This window comes from Pistacia vera, unplaced genomic scaffold (assembly GCF_008641045.1).
Source record: "Pistacia vera cultivar Batoury unplaced genomic scaffold, PisVer_v2 Contig811, whole genome shotgun sequence".
Classification (NCBI taxonomy): domain Eukaryota; kingdom Viridiplantae; phylum Streptophyta; class Magnoliopsida; order Sapindales; family Anacardiaceae; genus Pistacia; species Pistacia vera.
In genome coordinates this window covers 137360-145516 of record NW_022196681.1, presented here as the reverse complement: position 1 = coordinate 145516, position 8157 = coordinate 137360, and the positions used below count along the sequence as shown (strand labels likewise).

Genomic DNA, 8157 nt, shown 5'->3' with positions numbered 1-8157 from the left:
AGATTAGGTACACCAACTCCTTTTCATCTTTTACATGTTTTCTTACGTCTTTGCTCTTGTCTAATTTGTCATACCACTAAACTTTTTGACACTACAAAACTAACGGCTGTCAGCACAATCACACTGAGTTGTCTACATGCATTTTACACACTAACTCATGTAAAAAGAATCTCACCGTAATCATCCTCTCTGGTTTCTCCATTTCCTCATAAATAACCCTTCAAAATTTGATAAAACCACTAGCATGTGAGATTTAGGGGGTTTTTCCACTACTTTTTGGTCTAATTTTACTACCAAACAGCTCCATTAGTAGCCGTTGATTCTGCATTGGACCCACGAAGTTGTTTTGTCTCTATTTGAATTGATGCCTATCATGATTTGAATGCTGAAATGGAGCTTTTACAATATTTGTAACGTGTGTTTTTTGTAACCGACGGCGTTGATGCAATCCATCTGTTACAATGAAACAAAACGATGGTGTTTTTCTCAGGCGGGTTTCCACACGTGTCCTTCTCTGCTTTCATCAACTTTTTTATGCCCTATGCATGTCCTATAGGTTACACTATCACCACCCCCTCTTCCTCTAACGGCGCTATATAACCCTACCATTCTTCACTTCAAACTCACACCAATTTCAATTCTTCTCTTCTTTTTCTTCTTGTTTGTGGGTTGGCAATGGCTTGTTCTGTTGACCCTCTTGTTGTTGGAGGGTTATTGGTGATGTTGTTGACATGTTTGTTCCGAGTGTGAACATTTCTGTTTACTATGGCGCTAAGCATGTGACTAATGGGTTGACATCAAGCCATCCATGGCTATCAATCCCCTAAGATCACTATCACTGGCCATTCTGATGAGCTTTATGCTCTGGTTTGCTCTCCATTCAAACTCTTTTGTGTATATATTTTTATATAACTTCATGCATGGCGATATATGAAGATTAATGATGTTTAATTGTTTGCTGTAGGTGATGATTGATCCGACGCACCCAGCCCCAGCGAACCCAGCATGCGAGAATGGGTTCACTGGTCAGAAAATTTGTTCCTCCAACGCGCCAACTTAATTAATATTTACTTCTTCTCTGTTGGGTTTAATTATTCTCTTCATTCATGCAATCTTGTTTGTGTTTTCAGGATCGCCGTGGACATTCCTGGGTGCACTAACCCAACCAAAGGTGAAAATGGGGCAGTAAATTAAATGCTATGATCTGATGATCAAATATTAATATTTTCATCTGCATGCATGGCCAGAAAAACAAAATTACCTCCAGAAATTAAATATTTCTTTCGATTTTGCTGGCTGCATGCATACATGTGTTAAATAAGATTTCGAGATATCTTTTTCGAAGTTCATGTAGTTAAAATAAGAGCTCGTTATAGCTGGACATTGATTTTGACACTGATAAAGCCTTTAGAACTGTTCTCAGTGTCCACTCTACATAGTACGCGGCAAAATGGAGCATGAATGTGATAATTTTTGAGAAATTCTTTAGGGTTACATCACATCACATCAGGATGATCATGAGCATACATGTTTTTCTGAATTACGCCAACACCAATACTACTCTAACATTTGTCCACGCCGCAACATTTCCAAATGATCGATACAACACAACTATTAATTCTCTATTCCTTGGGCACGTGGTACGAGTATGCTTTCATGTTCTGGAGAAACAAAATGTTTAGCTCATTAACCCTATTCTGTTTTCTGTTTTCTCAAATGCAAAATTTTGTTTACGTACCTGTGTACATGATAAAAGCTTTTCTTTCCGATTCTTTGTGCATATACAGACACACTTTCTTCTCTTTCTTCGATTTCCCCATTATTAATTAATGTAACGGATGCGTTTTCTTCTTGGGTGGGTTTTACTTTTAATTTTGTATGCAAAACCACGGCATGTTGGCACGTGTTTGATTCTGGAAGCAACAGGTATCACCCATGTCGATGATAGCCTGCCCACTTGTGACTCCATCTGTATCATCTCCTTAGTTGATTAGTGTTCTTGAACACACATGTCTATCTCATATCTCTCCACTTGTCCATCATTCAGACTGCAGCCTTAGATTCCAAACTATTAAATGATACTTTTAGAATATTGATTTAGCTAATGTACGTAGTTTTAATGAAGTGGGTTGAATGAATGTTGCAGGAAAGAGATTCTGCCATACGTGGGTCCACGTCCTCCAGTTGGCATTCATCGCTTCATCATGGTGCTGTTTCAGCAGAAGGCTCCATTAGGGCGGTGGCAGCCGCGCGTCTCGTGCAAACTTCAACACTCGGCTTTTTGCAAGGCATTTGGTCTGGGTCTCCTGGGCTACTATTTACTTTAACTCTCAGAAGGAGCCAGCAAGCCGTAGGCGTTGAGCATGCACGGAGAAGTAGTACAGGAAGACAAGTTAGAGTCAGCGATGGAGGCAGCCAGAGAGTGTGGAGTGGCCTAGTGGCTTCCAAGTGTTGTCGTTTTAATTGTTTTTATTATAGTGCAAGCCGTGACGTGTCTAGTTAATGTTAAAGCCGTTTGTTGCCTTTGCAAAGTTCATGTAAGCTGCAGTTTCTGTGTCTTTTCAATACAAAATCCTCACGTTATGTGTCTTTGTTTCATCTTAAAATCTTCTTTCAATTAAATTCTGCTTTAAATGACGCTGAATCCAAAGAAATTTTCTAACGTACTTGTGATATTAGACATATTAGTTATGCTTTTAAGTTTGATTCCTGTCTGAGCATTCATAATTTAAATGAAAGACTGTGATGATAGGTTGATAAAGACTAGAATTAAAGATGTCTAACTGACTCAAAAATTTTGATTTATTATATAAGTTACCGATGTATATGATACTCATCAATAATATATTATTTTATATATATATATATATATATATATAAAATCAATATATTATTGATGAGTATCATAACATCGGTAACATCACATCCCACTTGTTGATGACAACAGACTAAGAAATATACTCTTGGAAATTGCGGATTAGGTAGTGAATAACATCAACACATCTAAGCCTGGAAGTAGGAACTAACCCGAGTCCACTCACAACATGCCCGGCGGAGGCGGGCCTGGGATAAACACATGATCCAGATCGGGTAATCTTACCTGGCCCGTGTAAGGAGCACCTGGGTACGGCCGGTCGTCCAATTTCGCATCTTACCTTCAACAGTTGATTTAGTATATAACTGATAGTGAAGGAGTTATCAGAAAAAGGAGATTCTCAGAAATGAGACGAAATCTATAAATAGATTCTGCTCATTGGACCATATAATATAATGCTGATGGCTGGACTAACTACTTAATTATAACTAACTTAAATGAACTTCAAGTTCTAATACATCAATAAATATATATAAATCTAAACTATATTAATATTCTATCCTCCGGACCATGCCATATCCCAAATACTTAGGCAAAGGTTAGAGTTTTTTTCATTTCGATCCCCGAGTAAGAACTACCTTATAATCCTCGACAACTGAGCCAACTACCAACACTAAGGATCTAGCCACAAATTAACCTTTAATTAGCCTTGCTATAAATATATGTTCCCCTTGATTTAACTGATCAATTTGTAGAAACTAAGAGATTACTTTCTGAGTCCAAGCGTATAAATCACTATCTTTTAGTCTTTGTTTCAGGAGTAAAGGCCGAAAGAGAGAGCCGTACCTATCTGCAATTATCATTATGAAGTATTCAACGATCCAAGTTTCTGTCATCTCTGAAGAACTCGAGGTGTTTCCATAATTATAACTCATTTTAACTGCTCATATTCTATCTGGCAGTTATCTATGTGAAGTTCTAAACGTAAATATGCAGCGCACTGAACATAATATTGCATATGAAAGGATGATGAAGTGCATGTTGCTTAGTTTTATATTAGCTCAAATGGTCCGGTTCTCATGCACGAGATCACCAACAACTAATCATGTTTATTTCTCAGTGGATACATAATTATGTATTATTTTTGTAAAACGAAGAAAGCTACTGCTATAAGAATGCACTAATATGTAAAACTCTGCGAACTTCCATTGAATCTATGCCTGTACTACTTATCTTTGTATGTTTAACATTAGACGTGCAATGTTCCCAATCTTATATCCGAGCTTCTGTCTTGGAGAGAAATAAATTGACAACATTATAAATGAAATATGACGAGAGGCTTGGATTATGAATTGTTATGCCTGAAATATAGAACTGACACAAGACTCAATCAGCATAAAAAGTTAGAGCTTAGGTAGGCCGCAGCCAGTTGGAAGCAGCCACGTCGCGTGTGGATAGGAGCGGCACACTCCTGTCAGTAAGTGAGTGATGCCAGACCAGCCAGAAGCTATAGTGATTCCACGTTTCCAATCCCTACACCAATCGCGTAAATCACTCTAGAAGGTGGGCAATGTACATAAAGAAGGATTTGCACAGATAATCCCACCAACTCGTAGATTTAGTATGATAACCTTAATCCATCCCCCTATAATTGAAAGCTCTTCTCTCGTTGTGGGATTCACTCATTCTACTCTTTATTAGCTACTCTCTCTCAAAAATATATAGCATTCTCTCTCTTGTACAATCATTTGTAAGGGCATCTCCAACCCACGCTAAAATGGTGCAAAAACACCAATTGGCGTGGGTTGGTACTCCAACCCACGCCAAACACTGCGCCAAATGGCGCAGCACTGTAGCAGAAATAAAAAAAAATAATATTTTTTAATTTTGATTTTTTTGATTTTTTTTAATTTTGTTAAGTTAATATGAGTATAAATTTTACACCAAAAATCACACCAAATTTGAGTATTTGTATTTAATTTAATTTGATTATTATTTATAATATGATATAATTTAAAAAATGATGAAAAATTAAAATAGAACTTTATTCAATGCAATATTAAACTACAATAACTCAAATAAAATTAACACTAATTTAAAAACACTAAATTAAAAGAACATATTAAACTACAGAGGCTCACCTGCTCTTCGAAATGCATTAATTGATCATTTTGGGAAGAACATACTAATTTGGAAAATTAAATTACTATCAATATAGAATTTTACCTTTGTGTTGTTGTTGGTTTTTTTTTTTTTTTTTTTTTTGTATCATTTTATATTAGATGTATGTTTTTCTATATTAAATGTAATGTTTATTTGATTAATATGCTTAATTCTATTAAATTAGTATAATTTTCAAATATTTATATTTATAAAATATCATTCCAATTTTTAAATTAATATATACAAAAATAATGAGTACAATAGATTAATTGTTGATTATTACAATAAAAGAAAAAAAAGAATATTCTTTTTGGTGCAATATTTGGTGTTGTGGGTTGGAGATGGAATAGTGTTTTGCACCAAATTTTGCACCAATTTGGTGCAATTTTGCACCAAATTGGTGCAATGGGTTGGAGATGGTCTAAGTCAATCCGCTAAAGCGACCTGACCTCTATCATTAATACAAAAATCAGTAGACGTAGGATTCGCTTCCTTAGCATCCGAACCACTTTAAACGCTGTTTTCTATTGCATTTACTCTCATTTTCGCATTCACGTGTCTTCTAGGTCTGCTCAACATTTCATACGTGCGTTTAGTTGGTGTCAAAATCACGCATCAACATGAATAAACTAGATTTTGGTGGTCATATATGGAAGATAATTAGATAGAAAATGTACATTCTTTTAAAATTACATAGTGGCTCTCCATTTATGAGAAGAGTTAAATCCTTACATAAAGATAAAACATAGGGTGTACAATGACAAGAAAAAAAAAAAAAAATATATATATATATATTCGGAAAAAAAGATAAGAAATATGGAATAAATAAAAAGACAATTTTGCCCCTGATATTTTAACAGAGATTAGATGAGTTTAGGGTTTTGGGGGTTCTTAATTTGATTACTTTTTGAAACTATTGGGGCAACTGATGAAAAAAAGGCATAATTATTTGAAAACTGTAGGGGAGTAATTGTTTTTTCTGTAGGTTTAGGTTTGATGAAATGTTACCTTTATTATTTTCTTTTTATGACTCACGATATGTCAATAATAATAACACCATAAACAATTAAATACACAATCATTATGCTCCATGTTGATGAAGTTTTTTTTGCTTTACTTGTGTAATTAGAAATACTACGAACAAACTGTGCATTGAATTAATAAGAAAACCGTACTTGTGTGCTGCGACATACCTCATATGTAGAGATGGCAATGGCCCGATATTTTCGGGTACCCAGCCCGACCCTAAAAGATCAAGCTTTACCCGATGTTTGCGAGTTTGGTCCTGATTTTAAGGTCGGACCTTGGGTACAGGCCAGACTTGGGTATATTTTCAGGCCCAGCCCAGTCCAGCCCGATAATTTTAGTATTAATTATATTAAATTACCTTTATACTATATATTTAATTGCAAGATTATCCTACATATATATACTTATTTTTCCTAAACCCTACATGGATGGATATGGATGCACTTTGTGGAAAGTTATTTATATATTTGGTGAGTATTCAAAAATAAATTAATATTTAAAAATTGTTTCTAAAATAAAAAATAAAAAAATTGAAATTTATTAATATTTAAAAATTCGCATTATAAAAATGGGCGGACTTGGGCCAGGCTTGAGGTTACAAAAAGCCCATCGGGTTGGACTTGGGCCGGGCCTGAGGTTACAAAAAACCTGTCGGGTTAGACTTGGGTTTTACTTGTCATACTCGTGATGGGCCCAGGCCAGGCTTAGGCCTTTGTCATGAGGTCGGGCTTGGGCCTGGGGCAAGGGGTATCCGATCCCGGCCCGGCCCATTGCCATCACTACTCATATAGTCATATGTATGCATAAAGAGGTAATACTAATACACTGCATGCCATAATAATTACAAAAATTATCAAAGACATCCCTTATTGTTAAAATTGAGGGTTGACTGCTTTGACTAACGCGATTACTAAGGGTGTGTTTTTATTCATATTCTCAATCCTATTCTTTAAATATTGTTTGGCATGTTATTCCCAAAATATTAGTCTATTTTTTTAATTACTTTTAGACCTCGTAAGTTTATTAATTTCATTAAATACCCCCTGAAAAAAGTTTAAAAACTAATAAAAACACCCCCACCCACTAATACTTGCCAGAGTCCGGCAATCACCGCTAGTGGTAGCCGGAATCTGTCACAACGGTCACACGACCACCAGAAATGGTTGGTAATGGCCAGATCCGTGGTGGATCTGATTGGAAAATGCCAAATGGTCGTCGTTGACTGTCAATGACGGCCAAATCTTGGCCATCGTTGACAGACAACGACGGCCATATCTTTGGCCGTCGCTGACGGCCAAAGATGGCCTTTTCCGACCGTCGAAGGCCACATCCGACCTTGGATCTGGCCTTTTCCGGCCAGATTTGTGGTGGATATGGCTAGAAAAGGCCATATCGATCGAATACCCGCTAGATTCGACCGGTATGTGTGGTTATCCAATTTTTCGGCCAGATTTCGACGGTGGTGGCCAGAATCTGGCACTGCGGGTGGTAAGGGTATTTTTGTCATTTTATAATATTTTAATATATTGGGGTGTTTATTAAATTAGCAAACCTTGAGGGCTTTTTCATAAATTTTTAAATTTTATCTCGTAATACTCCCCTATCCAACTATCCAATATATCCCCAAAATCTTACCCAAAATAATAAACCAAACGCACCATTTCTGACTTGACTATTTTAGAAGTGTTGTTTAATTTTTCAATTTATGTAAACCAAAAAAATTGAAGTACTTTTGACTTCCAAAATAAATATTTCTTTTAAGAAAATATTTGGTTAACGTGGACTGCACTTATTTCAATGGGGATTAGCATTTGTGACAGGATTATCTGTAATGTTGCGCTATAAATAATAAGGCCATTGCAGCAGTCACTTGTGCAATTGGCTGTACAAAAGTCCATATCTTAAAAAGAATGTTAAGAAAGTATTCAAGGTTTTTTTTTTTTTTTTCCCGATGGCACAAACTTGTAATTTAACTTTAAAATTACATTTTCATTTTTGTTAGTTTTCACACAAAGGCCTTGTTGAATGCTAAGGGGAATATAACAATTCATTCACCAGAACAGCCTTTTTTTTTTTTTTTTTCCCCGATGGCACAAACTTGTAATTTATGCGGTTTATATTAATAATTAGGGCTGCAGTTGAAGACGACC

The 8157-nt window shown here is 35.8% G+C and overlaps 1 pseudogene; it reads left to right on the top strand.

Moving 5' to 3' along the window:
* Positions 1–675: 675 nt before the first annotated feature.
* Positions 676–2361, top strand: LOC116117487 (annotated as a pseudogene).
* The last annotated feature ends 5796 nt before the right edge of the window (positions 2362–8157 follow it).